The 23,115-nt window shown below is 44.6% G+C and overlaps 1 pseudogene across 1 annotated transcript; it reads right to left on the reverse strand.

Annotated features, from left to right (window-relative positions):
• Positions 1-3,532: 3,532 nt before the first annotated feature.
• Positions 3,533-22,809, reverse strand: LOC126943037 (zinc finger protein 888-like; annotated as a pseudogene). The gene is made up of 5 exons (XR_007721685.1): positions 22,737-22,809; positions 19,993-20,111; positions 19,044-19,180; positions 14,601-14,727; positions 3,533-8,499 (listed from the first exon to the last, which is right to left on the reverse strand). The product of XR_007721685.1 is annotated as a zinc finger protein 888-like (transcript).
• Between the last annotated feature and the right edge of the window lie 306 nt (positions 22,810-23,115).

Below are 23,115 nucleotides of genomic sequence, written 5' to 3' on the forward strand. Positions count from 1 at the left end.
CTGGGGTGGGAGACTCCACCCTGTGCTCAGCTCCAGAGACTTCCCTAGGGCCACCCCATGGGGTGCGGAGCGGACGGCCCAGACCTAGGAAGAGTGAGGTCACCACCTGCTGCTTAAACACAACAGGGATGCGGGCAAGGTGGCGGGAGTCTGGGGTCCCAGCTACTTAGGAAGCAGGAGCAAGAAGATCGCTGAGCGCAGAGGTCCAGCCTGGCCAGACCAAGACCCTCTACCCCAGAGCTCCCTCCTTCCTCTCAATAAGAAAAAAGGTGATTTAAAAGAAAAACAAAAGCAAAAAAACATATAAATTGCCCAGTTTTTCCTTACATTTGTTACTTCACGCTGCACTTAAAATGAATTATTCTTGTCGTGGAAAAGAGTCAAACTCAGTAAAATATTTTGAGAGGTTTATTCTGAGCTAAATATGAATGACAATCAGGAGGTCCTGAGAACATGTGCCCAAGGTAATGGGGAACAGCTTGTTCTTAGACATTTTAGGGAGGCATTAGACATCAATTAAATACATTTAAGAAATACACTGCTAAGCCGGGCGCGGTGGCTCAAGCCTGTAATCCCAGCACTTTGGGAGGCCGAGGCGGGCGGATCACAAGGTCAGGAGATCGAGACCACAGTGAAACCCCGTCTCTACTAAAAATACAAAAAATTAGCCGGGCGCGGTGGCGGGCGCCTGTAGTCCCAGCTACTCAGGAGGCTGAGGCAGGAGAATGGCGGGAACCCGGGAGGCGGAGCTTGCAGTGAGCCGAGATCGCGCCACTGCACTCCAGCCTGGGCAACAGCGTGAGACTCCGTCTCAAAAAAAAAAAAAAAAAAAAAAAAAAAAGAAATACACTGCTTTGGCTCAGAGAAGTGGGACAACTCAAAGCGGGTCTTCCAGGCTATAGGTAAATTGAAACATTTTCTGATTGACAATTGGTTGAGTTTGTCTAAATACCTGGGATCAATAGCAGAAATGTTCAGGTTAAGATAGAAGATTGTGGAGACAAAGGTTGTTTTGAAGTCTTCTATTGGCTGCCTTAGAGACAATAGATGACAAATGTTTTCTATTCAGACCTTTAAAAGGTGCTAGCTTCTTACTTAATCTCTTCAGGATTGGGAGGGCCTAGAAGAAAAAGATCTAGCTATGTTAGAGATTCTTTACAGATGCACATGTACCCCTCACAAAGGACAGCTTTGCAGGACCATTTCAAAATATGGCAAAGAAACATGTTTTGGGGTAAAATATTTTGACTTTCTTCTTTGTCACATGTTATTCCAGAGTCAGACTGGAAAGTAAGACAGGATATATAGGACTAAATAAAACCATCTGATGAGTATTTATGGTTTGTAGGGCATGACTCCCCAGACTCCTCAGATAGGAATTTAGGCAAGATAAAAAAAATCAGATCTTAGTCCTCATTCGCAAACTTTTTCTTTTTTTACATTTCTTCCTGCAATATATTTAAGCGATAAACGTTGACAACATATCAATAATTCCTAAATGTATTGTAATATTCACTTTACGTGCCTTCTGAAAATAAGTAGAAAATGTACTTTTTATCTTCAAGCTGTTTTTTTTTTTTTTTTTCCTAGAAACAAGACCTAGTTCTGTCACCCAGGATGGAATGCAGTGGTAGGAACACTGCTCACTGCAACCTCAACCTCTGGGGCTCAAGCAATCCTCCCACTACACCTCCCAACTAGCTGGGGCCACGGGCCCTCACCACCACACCTGGATAATTTTTTAACATTTTGTAGAGTCAAGGTTCCACTATGATGCTCAGGCTAGCCTTGAACTCCTGGACTCAAGCAATCCTCCCACCTTTGCTTCCCAAAGTGCTGGGATTACAGGTGAACCACCGCACCCATTCAATTGTAATCTATTTTAGGTGTTTTCTTTATTGTTCTTGCCCGAGTGTTCTATCAGGTGTGAATAATAAAGGCTGTAAAATAGGCGGTCTTCAAACATTGGGATTTATTTTCATACAGAGAATAATTATGAGATATTACTAAGGATACATCCCAGTCAGGTTATTCTGTTTTACGTGGGCCCTGAAGAAAATATAAGTAAATTACAAAATTGGCTGGGCGCAGTGCCTCCTGCCTGTAATCCCAGCACTTTGGCAAGCCTAGGCGAATGGATCACCCTGAGGTCAGGAGTTCGAGATCAGCCTGGCCAACACGGCGAAACCCCATCTGTACTAATACAAATATTAGCTGGGCATGGTGGCACGCACCTGTAATCCCAGATACTCAAGAGGTTGAAGCAGGAGAATCGCTTGAGCCCAGGCAGCGGAAGTTGCAGTGAGCTGAGATCTCACCACTGCACTCCAGCCTGGCCAACAGAGTGAGACTGCATCTCAAAACAAAAAAAAAAAAAAAAAAAAAAAAATGATAAACTTTTAAATCACCTCATTTCTGCATGCAATAATTTTATGGCAATATCTGTAAGTTAACATGTACCATGAACTATATTTTTCACTCATATCCCTAGTTATCGAAGGTTTCATTTATCAAACACTAGTAATTAGCTAAAACATAATTACATTTAGGAAGAAATTAGCATATCTAAAATATTAGCAAGTTTGAAAAAGCATAATGTGGTCAGGGGTGGCAGCTCGTGCATGCAATTCCAGCATGATGGGAGGCTAAAGCAGAAAGATAAGTTAGTGGCCAAGAGTTGGAGGCCAGCCCAGGCAACATGGTGAAACCTCATCTTTATATTTTAAATATATATATATATATATATATATATATTTTTTTTTTTTTTTTTTTTTTTTTTTTTTTTGAGACGGAGTCTTGCTCTGTGCCCCAGGCTGGAGTGCAGTGGCGCGATCTCGGCTCACTGCAAGCTCCGCCCCCCCGGGTTCACGCCATTCTCCTGCCTCAGCCTCCCGAGTAGCTGGGACTACAGGCGCCCACCACCTCGCCCGGCTAATTTTTCTTGTATTTTTAGTAGAGACGGGGTTTCACCGTGTTAGCCAGGATGGTCTCGATCTCCTGACCTCGTGATCCGCCCGTCTCGGCCTCCCAAAGTGCTGGGATTACAGGCTTGAGCCACCGCGCCCGGCCAATATTTATTCATTCATCTTGGAGATGGAGTTTTGTTCTTATTGCTTAGGCTAGAGTACAATGGTGTGGTCTCGGCTGACCACAACCTCTGCCTCCTGGGTTCACGTGACTCTCCTGCCTCAGCCTCCCGAGTAGCAGGTATTACAGGCATATGCCACCATGTCTAAGTCTCTACTTTTACTAGAGAAGGGGCATCTCCATGTTAGGCTGGTCTCGAACTCCCAACCTCAGGTGATCCGCCCACTGAGGCCTCCCAAAGTGCTGGGATTAGAGGCCTGAGCCATCGTACCCAGCCTCTATGTAGCTTTTTAAAAAATCCTTGTAGCTATCTTGTTTAGGAATAAAATTGGAGGAAGGTTTGTCTGACACTGTTCCTAACTTGACTTTTCTCTTTGACTTAGTAATTTTTAAGTTTCTTTCACAAGCTTCTGACAAACATAATGCTTTGACACACTGATATTGCTTTATATAGATTTTCCAAAACAGTAAAGTCCAAGGGTGTGTCATGAACTGGGTTAGTGGAGGCAAGAAGATTCCCAGAAGACTCCTGGTCTCAAGCAAACCTCACACCTCAGCCTCCCAATGTGTGACGAACACAGGTGTGATCCACTGAACCCAGTGGAGTCTCCATCTCAAAAAAAAACAAAAAGCAATACAGGAATTAAGGTACTCTATGGAATTACATCATTTGACTTTTTTTTGGAAATGAAAAGTCTGACGTATTTATTACTGAACCCAGCCAACCAATGTATTCATAACAGATTCAGAGAGAAAAAAATGTATTCCCAATAAAACATGTCCCACTCTTCAGATAGTAGTGACATTTTCTGCTTGATATGGTAACGTGATTGTAATGCTCAGACAGCATAAATATGTGTGTCATCTCAGGTGCAATTCCTTATAGACCCAGCTTGGCTCTTCTCCAGTGTCTTCTTTTAAAGTTGTACCTGATTTTATTACCAGTTTTCATCTGAATCCACTGGGGAATGGAATGATTTTGCTTTTTTTCTTGGCCAGGAATCACTTAATCCTGAAAGTCTTATGAGAAGATATGGCTAGAAGTGGAGTCAAGTACACACCACTTGACTCCAGGCAAAGGAAGAGAAGGGGCTTGATATTTATTATTATTATTATTATTTTGAGAGAAAGTTTCACTCTTGTTGCCCAGGCTGGAGTGCAATGGCATCATCTCGGTTCACTGCAACTTCCGCCTCCTGGGTTTAAGCGATTCTCCCACCCCAGCCTCCCAAGGAGCTGGGATTACAGGTGCCTGCCACCATACCTAGCTAATTTTTATATTTTTAGTAGAGATGGCACTTCACCATGTTAACCAGCCTGTTCTCAACCTCTTGACTATTTTTTCTGCTGTTAGCTATCAGTCCTCTTCATTGCAGCACAAACAAGATTATTGTTTTTCCGTGAAACTGATGTGGATGGTCTGCCTGCTGCTCCATACATAACCTTCAACATTGTCTTCTCACAACTCAAAATGAGTTATCCATTTACAAACTGTTGACTTCTTCTGGGCATCGTCCCCATAACCTTTTCATAAAGCATCAATGATATCATTATTCGTCTACCCAAATTTTACCATAAGTATTCTTTTTTTGAGACATGATGGAGAGCAGTGGCAAGATCACAGTTCACTGCAGCCTCAACCTCCCAGGCTCATGCCATCCTTGGGCTGCAGACTCCACAGTAGCTGGCCCTGCAGGTATGTGCCACCATGGCCAGCAAATTTTTGTATTTTTTTGTATAGAAGGGGTTTTCACCATGTTACCCAGGCTGGTCCTGAATACCCAGGCTCATGTGACACACCTGTCTCGGCCTCTGAAAGTGCTGGGATTAGAGACCTGAGACACTGCATCTGGTCTCATCGTAAATTTGATGTTTCTTATTATTTCAATTTTAGCAGAATTTATATTGCTTTGATAGAGTCTCTTTTCAAACTCATGCCTTATCCTTTTTAGTGCCTCAAACTACAGCCTGTTCAGACATGTTAGAACAGATTTGTACCAGTTTATTTTGGTGCAAAAACTGTGAAATCCATGCACAATTTTCTCATAATATGTATTTTTCCATGAGCTTCTTGAAGACCTCTTGTACTAGAAAACTGTATTCAAGAGGCTATATAAAAGGATTGTAGATATGCAAGTGCCATTTACTTCTGACATCCAAGGATGGTTCAACATATTCAAGCAAATCAATGTGATATACCACTTGAACAGAATGACAGATGAAAACCACATCATCTCAACAGATGGAGAAAAATCATTTCACAAAATTCAACGTCTGATCATCATAGAAATCTTAAACAGCCGGGCGCGGTGGCTCACGCCTGTAATCCCAGCACTTTGGGAGGCTGAGGCAGGCGGATCATGAGGTCAGGAGATCGAGACCATCCTGGCTAACATGGTGAAACCCTGTCTCTACTAAAAATACAAAAAATTAGCCGGGCGTCGTGGTGCGCACCTGTAGTCCCAGCTACTCGGAGGCTGAGGCAGGAGAATGGCGTGAACCCAGGAGGCAGAGCTTGCAGTGAGCCGAGATCACGCCACTGCACTCCAGCCTGGGCAACAAAGCGAGACTCTGTCTCAAAAAATAAATAAATAAAAAGAAATCTTAAACAAAATAGAGAAGGAAATTTACCTGACCATTGATGAAGTGACCAACGTGGAAATAACCAAGCAGAGAAAATGGAATGATTTCCTGTAGGATCTCAAATGATGCAAGAATGCTCTCACTTTTTCTATTCAATAAATACAGGCTGTCCTAGCCAGAGCAATGAAATAGCAAAAGAAATGAAATGCCTCGAAATCAGAAAAAAGTAAAATTATATTTGTTTGTAGATGACATGATCTTCTGTGTAGAAAATCACAGAGTCAAAGTACTACTGAGACTAATAAACACATCAGTAGATTTGCACAATACAATATCAACATGAAAAATTAGTTGAATTTTCATACATTAACAATAAACAATTTTAAATGAAAATTTAAAAACACTTCCATTTGCTAGAGAACTTAAAGTAAGAAATACCTAGGAATAAACAGAAAGAAGTGAGAAATTCATACACTGACATCTACAAACATTGATCGAAATGATTAAAAATATATATAAAGATACAACCCATATTGATGTTTTGGAAAAATTAATATTGTTAAATGTTTATATAACCCAATATGATTTAGATTCAACACGATACCCATAAAAATCCCTATCCGTTTTTGTTGAAGAAACAAAAAACAGGCTGGGAAAATGGCTCACATCTGTTGGCCAGGCTGCTCTCAAACTCCTGACCTCAAGTGATCTACTCAACTCGGCCTCCCAAAGTGCTGGGATTACAGGTGTGAGCCACCGCACCTGGCCTAATCCTCTGAACGTAAACACTTTAATCTCAATTAATGCTTGAACTCAATGTTAAGTCAATTCAAACTCAAGTCAATGCTGATTTGAATCTAATGTCAATTAATGGTTGATGGTTTGCTATACTCACTGCATCTGGAACTATTACCTCAAAAATGAATTTCCTGATGTCCTGCAAGGAGTCACCTCAGACTAAAGACCTTGCCACACATGACACTTGTAAGATCTCTGTCCAGTACGGATTCTCTGATGTGTAATGGGGCATGAACGTGAAATAAAGGCTTTGACACAATCATCACACTTGTGAGGTTTCTTTCCTGTATGAATTCTCCTATGTTTTGCGTAAGATGAAACTTGACTGAAGATCTTGCCACAGTCATCACATTTGTAAGGTTTCTCTCCAGTATGAGTTCGCTGATAAACTGCAAGGTAAGAATGATGCCTGAAAAATCTGCCACATTTATAACACTTGTAAGATCTCACTTCGTTATGGTTCTCCAATGATTTGCAATGGTCGTAGCGTTACTTAAGACTGCGACAATCATTACATTAGTAAAGTTTCCCTACAACATGGATTGCTTGATGGTGAATAAGTGTTGACTGGCCACAGAAGGCTTTGCCACACTCATTACACTTGTACGGTTTCTCTCCAAATGTGAATTCCAGTATGTTGTGCCAAATGTGAATCATACCTGAAAGCCTTGTCACAAACCTTACATTTGTATGGTTTCTCTCCAGTATGAACTGTCCTATGTATTTCAAGGAGTGACTTGAAATTGAAAACTTTGTCACATTCTTCACATTTGTAAGGTTTTTCTCCAGTATGAAGTCTATAATGACGTGCAAGGTTTGATTTTCGATTAAAAACCTTGCCACAATCATTACACTTGTAAGGTTTCTCTCCAGTATGAAGTCTATGATGATATGCAAGACTTGATTTGTGATTAAAACTTCTGCCACATTCATTACACTTGTAACGTTTCTCTCCAGTATGAATGACCTTATGCATTACAAGAGATGAATTTTGAACGAAGGTCTTGCCACAGTCATTACACTTGTAAGGTTTCTCTCCAGTGTGAATTATAATATGTTGTGCCAGGTGTGAATCACGTCCAAACGCCTTGTCACAAATCTTACATTTGTATGGTTTCTCTCCAGTATGAATTCTGCTATGTCTTTCAAGGTGTGATTTGCGACTGAAAACTTTGTCACATTCTTCACATTTGTAAGGTTTCTCTCCAGTATGAAGTCTATGATGACGTGCAAGGTGTGCTTTCTGATTAAAAACCTTGCCACATTCATTACACTTGTAAGGTTTCTCTCCAGTATGAATTGCCTTGTGAATTACAAGGGACGATGTGTAACTGAAGGTCTTGCCACACTCATTACACTTGTAAGGTTTCTCACCAGTGTGACATCTACTATGGCATGCAAGGTATCGCTTCTGATTAAAGACCTTGCCACATACATCACATTTATATTGTTTCTCTCCTAAATGGATTATCTGACGTTTTTTTAACAGTGAGCTACAATTAAAGGCTTTGTCACTCTCATTACATTGGAAAGATTTTTCTCTCATGTGTACCTCCTGTTTTTGTGTGAGTAATGAAGAATGGAGGAAATTATTCCCATACTTATTAGAAATATGGGTTTTAGGAATACAAGAAATTCTTTGGGATGTTGAAACCAAGGAAGCATCACTGATAGACTTCTCAACTTGATTATCAATTTTCCCTTTGCTCTGAAATACCTGCAGTTCAGGCAGATGCAAATGAAAGCTTTGTCCAACCTGATCTTTAATAGGCTTGTTTCCAGCTTGCCTTTGATCATGTCGGTCTGTACTACCAGTCAACTTTTTGATTTCTGTCATGAGTGCTTCATGGCCATTTCTTTCATCTTCTTGCCACTGAAACTGAAAGTCCTGAAAATCTTTCTCAATTTCCTGGAGGGAAAAATCTCCAATGTGATGACTTGCTTGTCTTTGCAATGTCCCAGTGTGGATCACTTCCGTATTGCCTTGCCCTGTTGATGAGAACTTCCTTGTCATGCATTTGGAAGAGATAGCTACAAAATATAAACACCAATAGGTTTCCAATTAAGTGCAGACGGTAAATAATACTGAAATGTGTAAATAGGACACAAATAACAATACTTATTTTGAAATTCCCAAACATGACCTTCAAAGTTTAGGAACACAAAAGAACTAAGATTCTTTAATAAATAAAGGGCAATTATATGTACTTCAAATCATTTCTACGGAAGCCTATTCCCAATATTATGACAAAACACTGACAGGGCACAAACATGTGTAAGCCTGAAGTAAGGAGTGTTTTTCCACGGTGACCCTAAAGTGTTATCACAATTTGCAAAAAAAAAAAAAATTACTGTCACATCAAAGAAGGAAAAAATATATATTCTTTATATTTACAGCATATTCAGAGTATACAAATAAGTGCTAAAGGACCGGACAACGTACTATATTGGTAAATAATCCACAACAAGCCCTTGTAACGATAATCAAAATCAATGGAAATTCTATATTGTCAAACAATCATAGCACTGAGAAGGTAAGAAAAGATTACACAAATTAGCCAGGCATAGCGGCCCGCGCCTGTAGTCCCAGCTACGTGAGAGGCTGAGGCACAAGAATTGCCAAGAGGCAAAGGCTGCAGTGAGTCAATATCGCACCACTGCACTCTAGCCTGGATGACAAAGTGAGACTCAGTCTCAAAAAAAAAAAAGGCAGGGCATGGTGGCTCACACTTGTAATTCCACTATTTTGGGAGGCCGAGGCAGGCGGATCACCTCAATACAAAAAGTAGCCGGGCATGGTGGTGTGCACCTGTAATCCCAGATACCTCGGAGGCTGAGGCAGAAGAATTGCTTGAATCCGAGAGAGGAAGACTGTGGGGAGCTGAGATAGTGCCACTGCACTTCACCCTGGGCGAAAGAGTAAGACTCCGTCTTAAAAAACAGAAAATGTTAACACATTTTTCTGAATAACTGTGAAATATTTCCTATATCCATATAGAACAGACACTTTGTGACTTTTTAAAAAATATTTTATTACTTTTATATTTTTGAGAAGGAGTCTTGCTCTGTCACCCAGGCTGGAGTGCAATGGCACAATCTTGGCTCACTGCAACCTTCACCTCCTGGGTTCCAGTGAGTGTCTTGCCTCAGCCTCCTGAGTACCTTGGATTACAGGCAAGTGCCAGCATGCCTGGCTAATTTTTGTATTTTTAGTAGAGATAGGGTTTCACCATGTTGGCCATTTGGGATTACAGGCATAAGCCACTGAGCCCGGTGGCGCTTTGTGACATTAATGAGTGCAGTGTGTCAGTTATATTGCATGCCACATACTGAATAATCACATGTAAAGTCATAAAATTCAATTAATAAAATATTGTAACTAACGATAAAACAAGAATACATACACTCATACAGTCTGCAGAATTGTAAACAATTTCCACTTAAGAAAAAAGCCACAATTTCTACTCACCACCAGCACTCAATAAAAGAACTGAATTACATGTTAAGATCACTACCTTCTGATTTTAACAGACTGACCTCTGATGAGGTCAAGGAAATACACAGCATTATAACGAATAAGAACTGGCTAACAGCCAGGTACAGTGGCACATGCCTGTAATCCCAGCACTTTGGGAGGCTGAGGCAGGCGGATCACGACGTCAGGTGTTTGAGACCAGCCTGGCTAACATGCTGAAACCCCATCTTTACTAAAAATACAAAAAAATTAGCTGGGCATGGCGGAGGGGGCCTGTAATCCCGGCTACTTGGGAGGCTGAGGCAGGAATCCTTTGAACTCAGGAGGTGGAGGTGTCAGTGAGCTGAGATCAGGCCACTGCACTCTAGCCTGGGCGACAGGATAAGACTCAAACTACACAACTACTTCTCAGATTCGCTCTGGTAGTTTTAGTATTCTCTAATAGTATGTTCCTGCAGATGCGGACTTTGAGAGAATTTAGTCATGGGTGTTGACTACTCATGAATAGGACCAGTGCATTTATAAAAAAAGATATTAAAGGGCTCACTGCTTCTTTTTTCCACTGTGTCAGGACATGGCAGGAAGATGGCTGGGCTAAACCATGAAGAAGGCTCTCACCAGGAACCAATTTGGCTGGCACCTCGCTCTTGGATTTCCCACTTTCCAAATTCATGAGAAATAAATTTCTGCATCTTAAGCCTCCCAGTTTAAGTTATTTCCTTTTTTGTTTGTTTTTCAGATTCAGTCACGCTCTATCACCCAGGCTGGAATGTAGTGGCATGATTCCCCTACCTCAAGTGATTCTCCCACCTCAGCGCAGAGTCACTCTGTCACATGGGCTAGAGTGCAGTGGCATGATCTTGGCTCACTGCAACCTACACCTCCCGGGTTCAAGTGATTCTCCTGCCTCAGCCTCCTAAGTAGCTGGGATTACAGGTGCACGCCACCATGTACAACTAATTTTTTTTATTTTTAGTAGAGACGAGGTTTCAGCATGTTGACTAGGCTTGTCTCAAACTCTTGACCTCAAGTGATCGGCCTGTCTCAGCCTCCCAAATTGCTGGGATTACAGGTGTGAGCCACTGCGCCTGGCACATTTTTGGCATTTAGTACATTTGAGGTTTCACTGTGTTGGCCAGTCTGGTCTCAAACTCCTGACCTCAAGTGATCTACCCACCTTGGCCTCTGAAAGTGCTGGGATTAGAGGGGTGAGCCACTATGGCCGGCGATTCTAAGCTGTTTCTGACAGGACAGTGTAATGACTGAGGCAGGAACAGGAGAATCTCATCATCAACATCACTGACGGCTGACAAATCTTATTAAACAAAGGAAGTTAAGAGTCTGTACTGTAAAAATTGCAATCCTTGAAGCCATCTAATGGCACTAACATGTTAAAAACCTTGAGAAAGGCTGGGTGCAGTGGCTTATGCCAGTGATCCCAGCGTTTTGGGAGGCTGAGGCAGGAGGATCAGAATGTCAGGAGATCGAGACCATCCTGGCTAACAAGGTGAAACCCTGTCTTTACTAAAAAAAAAAAATACAAAAAATTAGCTTGGCGTGTTGACACCCACCTGTACTCCCAGCTACTTGGGAGGCTGAGGCAGGAGAATTGCTTGAACATGGGAGGCGGAGGTTGCAGTGAGCTGAGATCACACCACTGCACTTTAGCCTGGGCATCAAAGCAAGACTCCATCTCAAAGAAAAAAAAAGAGGAAATGAAAGAAGGCTACAGAGTAACTCTAACACACAAACATAAAGTTCTCCAGTAAAGGTAAATAAAAAAAACAGATAGGCCAGGCATGGTGGTTCATGCCTGTAATCCCAGCACTTTGGGAGGCCAAGGCAGGCAGATCACCTGAGATCGGAAGTTCGAGACCAACCTGACCAACAAGGAGAACCCCTGTCTCTACTAAAAATACAAAATTAGCCGGGCGTGGTGGCCCATGCCTGTAATCCCAGCTACTTGGGAGTCTGAGGCAGAAGGATCGCTTGAACCCAAAAAGCAGAGGTTGCGGTGAGCTGAGGTTGTAGCCTTGCACTTCAGTCTGAGCGACAAAAGCAAAACTGTCTCATAAATACATATATTAATTAATTAATAAAAGGACAAATACAGAAACTGGCACACGTGTACCTTTTCTTCATAACTAAACTTTTTTTCATATTATTTAAAATAAAAAGGCATGAAAAAACACTGTACACATATGTTAACCGAAATGCAACATATACAGAAATAATGTTGACATAAATAAAAAAAAGTTCTAGTGGAGAGGGAGTAGTTTTTGCAGGTTATCAGATTCTTCTGTTTTTGTTTGTTTGTTTGTTTTTGAGATGGAGTCTTGCCCTAGATCCCAGGCTAGAGTGCAATGGTGCAATCTCGGCTCACTGCAACCTCCACCTCACGGGTTCAAGCAATTCTCCTGTGTCAGCCTTTCGAGTAGCTGGGATTACAGGCACCTGGCACCATGCCTGGCTAAGTTTTCTATTTTTAGTAGAAACGGAGTTCACCACATTTGCCAGGTTGGTCTCAAACTCCTGACTTCAGGTGACCTGCCTGCCTCCGCTGGGATTACAGTCACGCACTGCCGTGCCTCACTAATTTTTGTAATTTTAGTAGAGACAAAGTTTCGACATGTTAGCCAGGCTGGTTTTTAACTCCTGACCTCAGGTGATCCACTCACCTTGGTATCCCAAAGTGCTGGGATTACAGGCGTGAGCCACTGCACCCGGCCAGGTTACGCAAATTTTAAGTTTCATCATTATGCTATAATTTAAGATGTTTAACATACCTGCAACAACAACCTCTGCCCAAATATCTATACAACACACTTCACTTCTGCATACTGAAAGGAATGGACACTAATGTGGTTGTTATATTCACCCTGGAATCATGCTTCAACCACTTACATGTTTACTAAGAACTAAAAGACAAAACTATCTAAAATAATAACAATGGTTGGGCCATGGTGGCTCACGTCTGTAATCCCAGTGCTTTGGGAAGCCGAAGAAGGTGGATCATTTGAGATCAGGAGTTTGAGACTACCCTGGCCAACATGGTGAAACCCAGTCTCTACTAAAAACACAAAAATTAGCTGGGCATTGTGGTGAGTGCCTGCAGTCCCAGCTACATGGAAAGCTGGGGCACAAGAATCCTTTGAGCCCGGGAGGCAGAGTCTACGGTTAGCCAAGATTGCGCCAATACACTGTAGCCTGGGCGACAGTGTGAGACAAAGAAAAGACAGAAAAGGAAAAGAAAGAGAAGAAAGAGAAGAAAAATGAACAGAGAAATAAGCAGGGGAAAAAAGATGTCTATTCAGAGATCTCAGGATTGAACCTTTCCTTTTCCCACAGAATTCTCCCACTTGCAGAGAGTTTCCCCACACACTATTGGAAGGTGGAGCTTCCACTCTGCCCATCTGAGCTCTTACCTGCCTTTACGCCTGTAATACATTCCCACCCAGCTGGATTTATTTATTTATTTATTTATTTTGAGACGGAGTTGCCCAGGCTGGAGTGCAATGGTGTGATCTTGGTTCACCGCAACCTGCGCCTCCTGGATTTAAGCGATTCTCCTGCCTCAGCCTCCTGAGTATCTGGGATTACAGGCGTGCACCACCACGCCCAGCTAAGTTTGTATTCTTAGTAGAGACAGAGTTTCTCCATGTTGGTCAGGCTGTTCTCGAACTCCCAACATCCAGTGATCCACCCACCTCGGACTGAAAAACTGCTGGGATTATAGGCATGAGCCACTGTGCCCGGCCCTGAATTTTTTTTGCTATTTTCACTTCACACGCCACAGTCCAGGACTCTTTCCCTTGCTCCAACGTAGAGATAACAGGTGAGAAAGAGGCTTCTGCTTATAAAAAGAAAAAACCATAACATGCTGGAGCTTTTCTAGAGTCCCAGCCCTACGTTTCAGTAGGAAAGAAGACATTACAGATGGATCTAGGAAAATATTTCACTAATTGTTCCGCTGACTGCCTCCTTCTGAATGCTTGGGGAGCGTTGTAATATGTAATATGTGGACATGGAGCTCTCTTCCAAGAACTACTGAATCGAAAGCACAGGAGAAGCAAACAGGGAACTGGATATCTTTAAAGTCTGCCAGAAGGTTTTATTTTTGTTTTTGTTTCTTCAGACAGTCTGTCGCCCGGGCTGGAGCGCAGTGGAGTGTTTTCAGCTCGCTGGAACCTTCGCCTCCTGGATTCAAGTGATTCTCTTTCCTCAGCCTTTCTAGGAGCTGGGATTAGAGGCATGCACCACGCCAGGCAAATGCCACCATGCCGGGCTAACTTTTCTATTTTTAGTAGAAATGGGGTTTCTACATGTTGGCCAGGCTGGTCTCAAACTCCTGACCTGAAGTGATCCACATACCTAGGCCTTCCAAGGTGCTGGGATGACAGGTGTGAGTCACCATGCCCAGCCTGCCATAAGCTTTTATACCTAATTTAGTTCTGGAACCCACACTGAGGTACCATGAAAAATGCAGAACATCTAAACAAAGGGGACAGTGAAAGTCCAGATGCTACATCATGAAGCTTTTCACTTCAAACTCAATACAGTGTCCATTTTAGTCAAGCAAGAATGGGGCTCCCAAAAGAAACAAGAGAAAATACAAAGATATGCAAGGGCACATCCCCAGCAGGGAAGTTATCCTCACCCAAGGAGACCAGGTTCCTATAATTCTCCAACATCACGTCTCTGTATAGAGTCCTCTGAGCAGGGTCCAGGCATTTCCACTCCTCCTGAGAGAATTCTATGGCCACATCCCTGAATGTCAATAGACCCTGAAATGAAAACATATTTTAACCAAATGGTTATGGGAGGAGTTCTTATCTTTACAGAAAATGAGAAGAGGAGAGAGGGGAAAGCATGGATTTAGTTGTAGTGAATGTTCTGACATCCGAGTAAGGGACTTTTCACCACATGATGTCTTCCCAGTTGTGTTTGATTGCACTTTTTGAAGCGGTCATGGCACCCTCTCAGTATGAATTTCTTATGTTTGTGAAAAATACAAGAAAGAAATAAAAAATGAAAGCAGGGTTCCTGTTAAAGAAATGTCTGAAACTTATATTGACACACCAAGTGACATTCAGTATCTAGATGAGACATAGCATGAGTGATGTCTTCAGAGATGACAACGTCCACAGTAAAAGATCAGCCAGGTGCGGTGAAACATGCCTGTAATCCCAGCTATGCCAGAAGCTGAGGCAGAAGAATCGCTTGATTCCAGGAGGCAGAAGTTGCAGTGATCCCAGATCGCCCCACTGCACTCTAACCTAAGCAACAGAAACTCAGTCTCAAAAAAAAAAAAAAAAAAAAAAATTAGCCGGGCATGGTGGCAGGTACCTGTGGTGCCAGCTACTTGGAAGGCTGAGGTGGGAGGACAGCTTGACCCTGAGGATGGAGGTTGCAGTGAGCCATGATCGTGCCAGGGCACTCCAGCCTGGGCAACAAAGCAAGACCCCATCTCAGAATAAAATAAATGAAAACAAAATTATTCAAAGTACAAAAATCCATTTATATATATATATGTTTATAAAATAATAAAACCTACTCGGACTGACAAAAAACTAGATGTTAATACAAAGCACTGTCAATGAGGAAAGAGAGAGACCCTCTCATATTGTTGTATATTGTTTTATACTCAGTACCTGTTTTAAGAAAAAAACAAGGAAGTAAAACCAAAGACAGGCAGCCCCGCGCCAGGCCCGAAACCAGGCCTGGGTCTGCCTGGCCTAAACCCAGTAGTTACAAATCAACTCATAACTTAGAAACCCATGTTATTCATAGATTCCAGACACTGTATAGAAGAACACTGTGAAACTCCCTGCCCTGTTCTGTTTCTGACCACCGGTGCACGAAACCCCTGTCACTATCCCCTAGATTGCTCAATCACGACGCTTTCATATAAAATCTTTAGTGTTGTGAGCTCTTAAAAGGGACAGAAATTGTGCACTGGGGGAGCTCGGATTTTAAGGCAGTAGCTTGCGATGCTCCCAGCTGAATAAAGCCCTTCCTTCTACCACTCGGTGTCTGAGAGGTTCTGTCAGCGGCTCGTCCTGCTATATCCTTTGTCCCAGATTTTCAAAACACATACACGTGTTTATATAAGTATGTGTATGTCATACGTGTGTATATGTGTGGGGATGTGTGTGTGTATATATATACACATATGTGTGTATATATATATGTATATGTGTGTGTATATATATGTATATGTGTGTGTATGTGTGTATATATATATATGAGTTTTAAAAATACAAAAAGTAGCAAGTTTTGTTTAACTGAAGAGGAATCTCATCTTGCTGGAAAAGGACACTTTGGCAGTTGGGGGCAGGGGGGGAATCTTGTGGGATCTAAGAAAACAGGAAATGCTTCATCCTAGAGGAGGCAATCACTCCTTCACCTGCCTGACCTGGAGGAATCTTCAGATACCTGTAGGAATGCAGATGTGCGCAGAGGGAGCCACTATGGCACTCTTTATACAGAGAAAAATCGCAAATGACCCACAGGTTGTCACTCAGCCAATTTCCAATGCCAAAGAGCAAGCTATCCATGTTTACTAACATGACAACATGTAAATTTTCACAACTACCAGGATCAAATATCAAAGTAAAATATTTCCCGGAACACAAAGAAGAAAACAACAGACACTGGGGTCTACTTGAAGGTGGAGAATGGGAGGAAGGAGAGGAGCAGAAAAAATAACTATTGGGGGCCGGGCGTGGTGGCTCACGCCTGTAATCCCAGCACTTTGGAAGGCTGAGGAGGGTGAATCACCTTAGGTCAGGAGTTCAAGATCAGCCTGGCCAACATGTTGAAACCCTGTCTCTACTAAAAATACAAAAATTAGCCAGGCGTGGTGGCGGGTTTTTTGTAAGCCCAGCTGAGGCAGAAGACTCACTTGAACCTGGGAGATGGAGGCTGCAGTGAGCTGAGATCATGCCATCATACTCCAGACTGAGCAACAAGAGCAAAACTCAGTCTCAAAAAAAATAAATTAAAAAAAAAAGTTACTGGGTACTGGGCTTGACGCCGAAGTGATGAAATAATCTGTACAACAAACCCTGATGACATGAGTTTACCTATGTAACAAACCTTCACATGTAGTCTCAAACCTAAAGTAAAAAATATATATATATATAATTTTCTTTTTTTAATTTAGTACAGTTTTTTTTTAAAATCTCATAACAATGCAGAAATACACGTGTACGAGACTTGCTCTGACACCTGGCACAGAACTGACAGTAGCGGCTCCCCAGTGAGGCTGGAAGGAGGGTGGAGGACGGGACAAGGAAAGGAGACGCTTTATAGCTAAGAGCCTAAGCTGCAGCTTTGCTTGCAGTTTTACCACAAAATAAATACATGCATCATGGGATGTTTAAATATAACAATATATATTTAATACACCTGCAATCCCAGCACTCTGGGAGGCTGAGGTGGGCAGATCACCTGACGTCAGGAGTTCAAGGCCAGCCTGATCAACATGGTGAAACCCCGTTTCTACTAAAAATACAAAAAAAAATTAGCCCGGTGTGCTGGCACACACCTATAATCCTAGCTACTCGGGAGGCTGAGGCAGGAGAATCATTTGAACCCGAAAAGTGGAGGTTGCAGTAAGCCGAGATCATGCCACTGCACTCCAACCTGGGCAACACAGCAAGACTCTGTTTCAGAAATAATAATAATAATAGGTGGAATGAGAATATGGCTTTATCCCATAGGACAAAAAAGAAGTACTGCTCCCATATTTGAGAAAAATTGTAACCATTTTTATCAAAAACACCTGTTTCACAAGGCTCTCCGCAGCAATTCCACAGTCTCCATGAGCTAAATGGGCTAAGAATGGTTGAATGAATCTCCTGCTATTACTGAGGTTGATTTCATATTCTTAAAATAATAATGGAATCGGCTGAGTGCGGTGGCTCATGCCGGTAATCCCAGCACTTCAGGAGGCCGAGGCAGGTGGATCACCTAAGATCAAGAGTTCGAGACCAGTCTAATTAACATGGAGAAACCTGTCTCTACTAAAAATACAAAATTAGCTAGGCGTGGTGGTGCATGCCTGTAATCCCAGCTACTTGGGAAGCTGAGGCAGGAGAATTGCTTGAAAGTGGGAGGTGGAGGTTGTGGTGAGCCGCGATTGCGCTATTGCCCTCCAGCATGGGCAACAAAAGCAAAATTGTCTAAAAAAAAAAAAAAAAAAAAACTAAACAAACAAAAACTGACGGAATCATTCATGTCTCATTCATGTCAATCTAAGAACTTTCTATTCCAATTAGTAAGTTTTTTAAGTCAGAAACACAGTAACTCATTCAATTACCTAAAAATGTAGTATAAAATCAGGTAGAAATCGGCTGGGCGCAGTGACTCATGCCTGTAATCCCAGCACTTTGGGAGGCTGAGGCGGGCGGATCACCTGAGGTCAGGAGTTCGAGACCAGCCTGACCAACATGGAGAAACCTCCTCTCTACTAAAAATACAAAATTAGCCAGGGGTGGTGGCACACGCCTGTAATCCCAGCTACTCGGGAGACTGAAACAGTAGAATCGCTTGAACCTGGGCGGCGGAGGTGGCAGTGAGCCAAGATCGCGCCACTGCACTCCAGGCTGGGAAACAAGAGCAAAACTCCGTCTCAAGAAAAAATAAAAATAAAAAAAGAAATTAAGCAGAAGATTTCCCATTATTGTTCTCCTATTCTAGAATTTTCCACGTACTTTGTGCACATTAATATGTGACTTCTATTGGCAGCTGCTCTAATCCTGGTCCACAGAGAGCTGACAGTGCATCCAGATGTGGACCCTGAACAATCCCTGCTGCCCAACAGCACTCACACCACGGGACCCTCACCCCGTCTCCATCCATGTCTGGTGTGAGCCTTTCCCAGGCCCATGCCCAGGGCCGCCTCTTCCCAAGTTCATGTCACTGGGTCACGAGAGACGGAATCTAAGCGAGATGAGAGGGACTGAGGGAAGGCATGGGTGAGGGTGAGCAAACCTGTCAGGCAGGACGCTTCAGACTCAGAGAAGATTCCCAACTCCAAGGCCCAGCGTTTCTGAAAGGAAGGAGACAGAACAATCCACCGAGAATATCATCTCACCTGAGGAAGAGCCATCCCTGACTCCTCTGCTTTCCTCTTCCTCTTCCGGGTTTCTTCCTCATGGACCAAGAGTCTTTGAAGTCAATCCTGAATGTCAGAATATGTTGTTTATTGCTCAGAATCAACACACCCCCTCCCTGTAGGACACATACAAAGGAGACCCCACCCTGAGGAAATACGGTCCCCTCTGCTGCCCACTGCAGCAAGGACGATAAACTCCTACAGGAAAACTCCGGCTCTCCTGGAGAAGCCTCCACACACGCTGCAGCAGTGGGGAGCTGGGCTGGGATGAGCTCCCCTTCAGGGCACAGACCCAGCCCTGACCAAACGCCATGCAGAGGTTGGGTGCGGCGGCTCATGCCTGTCATCCCAGCATTCTGGGAGGCCGTGGTGAGTACATCGCTTGAGCTCAGGAGTTTGAGACCAGCCTGGGCAACATGGTGAAACCCAATCTCTACCAAAAATACAAAAACTTAGCCAGGTCTGGTGGTGCACGCCCGTTTGTCTGTTGTACCAGCTACTTAGGAAGCTGAGGTGGGAAAATCACTTGAGCTCAGGAGTTTGAGACCAGTATGGCCAACATGGTGAAACCCTGTCTCTACTAAAAATACAAAAAGTGGACTGGGCACGTTGCCTCACGCCTGTAATACTAGGACCCTGGAAGGCAAAGGGGGTTGGATTACCTGAGGTCAGGAGTTCGATACCAGCCTGAACAACATGGTGAAACCCCATCTGCAGTAAAAATACAAAAAGTAACTGGGCTTGGTGGGCATCTGTAATCCCAGCTACTTGAGAGGCTGAGGTAGGGGAATCGCTTGAACCTGGGAAGTGGAGGCTGCAGTGAGCCGAGATTGTGCCACTGCACTCCAGCCTGGGCAACAGAGTAAGACTCTAAAATAAAAGGAAATACAAATACAAAAATTAGCCGGGTGTGGTGGCACGCACACACCTGTAATCTCAGCTGCTTGGGAAGTTGAGGCATAAAAATTGCCTCAACCCAAGAGACAGAGGTTGCAGTGAGCCAAGATCACGAGACAGCACTCACAGTCTGGAGGACAGAGTGAGAACCTGTTTGGAAAAAAAAAAAAAAAAAGCGCGTTTCTGATGTGACTGACGCAGAGATAATAAAACCTGAGTAATGTGACAGAGACTGATAGGCAGAGGGAACTTCAGATGGGGGTGGAGGGCATGGAAGACAGCTCTGAGCCCAGACCTGAAGGAGGAGAAAGGGCAGGGGACATAGGGTAAGAGCAGGGACAACGACTCGAGACAGGAAGGGTTTTGATGTTTGGGAAAAGAGAAAAGCAAATGTGACTGGGGCAGACGGAGTCAGGAGATGGGGGCAAGCTCCCAGGAGGAGGCTGGACACTGGCAGGGGCCCTGGACACAGGGCTGTGGAGCCAGTGAGGAGCTGGGCTTTTGTCCTGGGGAACACGGGGAGCCGGTGGAGGGTTCCCTGCCAGGGACTGCCAAGACCTGCTTTAGATGTAGCTGTGGATGTCCTGCACCCCACTGAAAATTCTAATTACAACCGGGCACTCCCGTCTCCCAGAGGAAAAGTCACACCCAGACACACACTCTATTTTGCCAATCATTTCAGGGGCCAGGGTCACTCGGGTTGAGCTTTTCTGGTCTAGCCCGTCATCTCCAAGTTGCAGGGAGGCTCACTGGGGCTCAGAGCTGGAGACATTTTCACTGAGTTACCCTGAGAAGGTCTGAGATGAGTGAGAAGGTGTGCCTGAATTCTTACATAGGGGCCTGGAAGGGCTAATGGGAAGGGTTGGTCTTTATCACCCCTATCCTTGAAAATTAGGGAAGCATCTTTCACACACCTGGGCTAAAGAAACTTCTTTTGCAAGGTTCTGATGCCATTGATTCCCAACATTCAATTATTTCTTACAAGAAAATCAGAGTAACATTCATAAAATGCAGAAGTGCGAACACACAGCTATTGACCTTGAAAACAGGGAAAGAAGGTCAGTTGTAGAACTAAGACATAAGCAAACTTTCTCAATCAAGAATACATGGGTGGCCGGGTACGGTGGCTCGTGCCTGTAATCCCAGCACTTTGGGAGGTCGAGGCAGGTGGATCACCTGAGGTCAGGAGCTTGAGACCAGCCTGGCCAACATGGTGAAACCCTGTCTACACTAAAAATACAAAAATTAGCCAGGCTCCATCCTCCCAACTCATTGACCTCTTTTTAGTCCTTCTCCCATCTTTAGATCGTGTTCAATCTCCATAGATTTCTACCTCTTCTCCCATCTCTGCGCCTCCTCTGCTCTCTCTGTTAAATTCTCTCTTCTGTGTTATACCCCCATGTCCTCACTCTCTGGCACCCCAGATCCCCAGGTGTCCTCCCTGCTGTGATTCTCCCTCTGTTCTCCTTGCCACCAGCACCACTCTGCTCTGTCTGCCCTGGCTCCAAATCCCTCCTCCTCTCCCTCACTCTGATGAGCCTCCCTCTTTGCTGCCCTTCTCCCTACCTTGCTGTCCTTCATCTCTCTGTACATCTAGCTTTTCTCTACATTTCTCCAGTTGCTCTTCTCCTCCTGCCTTCTTATCTTTTGTTTAATCACTTTTGCTGTCTCTTGGTAAATCCTTCACCCATCCTCTACTTTGCCATCTGTTATGGGTCTTTCTCATTCTTCTTTTCTCTGTCTCAGGTTTTCTACTGCTCTCTCAGTCCCTCTCTCTGTCTCCTGATCCCTTTGGCCCACACAATCATAGGAGGGTTTGGAGGAAGACGCCTGCATCCGGAAGGAGCGCATTTTCCAGGGGCTGGGGCTGGGCAGACAAGAACACCCCCGTGTCACAGGACAGGCCCCGGGCACCTCTCCCCAGCGCGGGCTCAGGGGAAGCGGTGACTGCAGAGGGGAGACATGGAGAGCTGCAGGGCCCAGTCTGAGTAGGAGGGAGGTGGGGGACAACGACGCCTTCGGAAAAGGGTGGGGTCCGCAGGATCCCAGTACCAGGCAGAAAACCCAGCCTACCGGGGACTGGGGTCGCGGGGCTGCGCTCCAGGGTCCGGCGAGGGTGAGGCTGGGAGACGCCCAGGGCGGGAATCCACCTCTCAGGTGAGGACTTTAAAAAGTCGGGGCGGGAGGAGTCAAAAAACGGTTTTGAGCAGGAAAACTACGCGATAGGAAGTCTATATGTTGTCCTACAGCAGAAAGACCAGGGACAGGACCAGCCTCAGGGCGACTTTAAACCCAAAAGGAAATGATCTCCGGACTCTCACGGGGACGTCTCAATTTGCTGTTGGTGAAAGAAGACGGGTGAGAATTTCCAGGTTTGTGGGGACCCGACATTCCAGGTAAAGAAGCGCTGGGGAGGCCGGGCGCGGTGGCTCACGCCTGTAATCCCAGCACTTTGGGAGGCCGAGGTGGGCGGATCACGAGGTCAGGAGATCGAGACCATCCTGGCTAACATGGTGAAACCCCGTCTCTACAAAAATAGAAAAAAATTAGCCGGGCGTGCTGACAGGCGCCTGTAGTCCCAGCTACTCGGGAGGCTGAGGCAGCGGAATGGCGTGAATCCAGGAGGCGGAGCTTGCAGTGAGCCGAGATCGAGCCACTGCACTCCAGCCCGGGCGACAGAGCTAGACTCTGCCTCAAAAAACAAAAACAAACAAACAAAAAAGAGCGCCGGGGGCCTGGGAAACGCAGACTTAATAAAAGCAGAGCGAAACTCACGCGCGGTTGTAGGACCTTTACTCCACGCGATCCGCTTCCGGGTTTGCGCGAATCTGAGCGCGCAGGGCAGAAGCCAGACCTGGGCGGGACCCCCGAGGAGGTGGGTGGGGCCTGGGTGAGGTAGAGGCTGGGCGCGAGGCGGAGAGACCTCACCCTTTAGAACCGGCAGAGGGCGGGGCCGGGGCGGGACCTGTGCGTCTCTCAGCCTTTTTCCCAGCGCCAGTGTTCGGGCTTTTTAGGCGAGAACCGCCTGGAAGGCTGAAGCGTAATTCGAAAGCCCTGGAATTATGTGGAACGGCCTCCCGCGGACTGGGGTTGCGAGGCTGCGCTCCAGGGGCCAGCGAGGGAGAGGCTGGGAGGCGCCCGGGGCGGGAATCCA

The sequence above is a fragment of the Macaca thibetana genome, chromosome 19 (assembly GCF_024542745.1).
Source record: "Macaca thibetana thibetana isolate TM-01 chromosome 19, ASM2454274v1, whole genome shotgun sequence".
Taxonomy (NCBI): Eukaryota; Metazoa; Chordata; class Mammalia; order Primates; family Cercopithecidae; genus Macaca; species Macaca thibetana.